Source organism: Nannospalax galili, unplaced genomic scaffold (assembly GCF_000622305.1).
Source record: "Nannospalax galili isolate Female #2095 unplaced genomic scaffold, S.galili_v1.0 scaffold1316, whole genome shotgun sequence".
Lineage (NCBI taxonomy): Eukaryota > Metazoa > Chordata > Mammalia > Rodentia > Spalacidae > Nannospalax > Nannospalax galili.
Window position 1 is genome coordinate 129,937 of NW_008337765.1, and position 1,220 is coordinate 131,156.

A 1,220-nucleotide genomic window follows, 5' to 3' on the forward strand; every position below is an offset into this window, starting at 1 on the left:
TGGGTCTTCTGTAAGAACAACCAGTGTTCTTAACCACTGAGCCATCTCTCCAGCCACTATTTTCTTTTTTAAATATTTTATTTATTATTTTTCTTTTATATGTACAAGTGTATTGCCTACATGTATGTAAGTGCATCTGTGTTGTTCAGTGCCTTCGGAGGTCAGAAGAGGGCGTTGGATCCCTTGGAACTGGAGTTACAGATGGTTGTTAGCCGCCATGTGGGTACTGAAAACTGAACCCAGGTCTTCTTCAAGAGCAGTCAGTGTTCTTAACTGCTGAGCCCTCTCCAGTTCCATTTCTAGCCTCTGGTCTGCAGTTCCTGCCTAAGCTCAGGAGGCCTCATCCATGTAGGTTTCAGAGAGGCCATTCTGCTGAGATTACAAGATGAGGCTGTTACAGAGCACTGCAGATTTGAGTACTTTTAAGGTTTATGAAAACTTACCAGGGCTATGACAGAGGGGGAAGAAAAGGAGACTCATCCATTTGCTGTAGCGATGGATGAGTCTAATCATCCATTGGAAAGTGTATCCTTTGTAGGAGGCTGCAGCTGTCTGTGGCTCTGTCTTCACTGTGTGAAGGGGCAGCTACCTGATAGCTGCTGGGAGAGCACTCTGCTGCCCAGGGATCCCACAGTCTTGCTCATTTCATGTTTGGGAAGACTCGTGTGTCCTAACTTTGCCAAATTCCAGTCATTCTCACTCACTGATTGCAGCTGTATGAGGCCAGGAAAAATAGTATTGTTCATCAGTAACTGGAGTTGTGGGAAGGGAAGAAAAAGATTCAGATGAGCCAGAAAACAGAGTAGGAAACTCAGAGGCAGACAGAGAGGGTACTCAGAAGTGGCTTGAGGTAGAGCCCTTGTGGCAGTCTGTTACTCAGCAGACAGGCTGTATGTATAGGTTACCCCATTGGTGAGGGTTTGAATGCACCTGGATGTCTCTCTGGGGCATATCATTGAAGGAACTCTTTGCAACACCATTGTTGCATAGCAGTAAAAAATTTAGGGCTGGCAAGATAGCTTAGCAGGTAAAGTTACCTGCCACCAGTCCTAATGACCTGAATTCAATCCCCAGAACCCACATAGTGGAAAACGAGAACTGACTCCTGAAAGTTGTTCTCTGACCTCCACACTTATGCATGATAAATGTATTCCACACATGTGCACACAAATCAATAAGTGTAATAAGGGATATGTGTGTGTGTGTGTGTGTGTATATAT

At 44.8% G+C, this 1,220-nt stretch overlaps 1 protein-coding gene across 3 annotated transcripts in view; it reads left to right on the forward strand.

The window, feature by feature from the left end:
- Tmtc4 (transmembrane O-mannosyltransferase targeting cadherins 4) overlaps window positions 1–1,220 on the forward strand; it is a 77,211-nt gene that overhangs the window by 6,016 nt on the left and 69,975 nt on the right. The gene's annotated exons all lie outside the window — the stretch shown is intronic.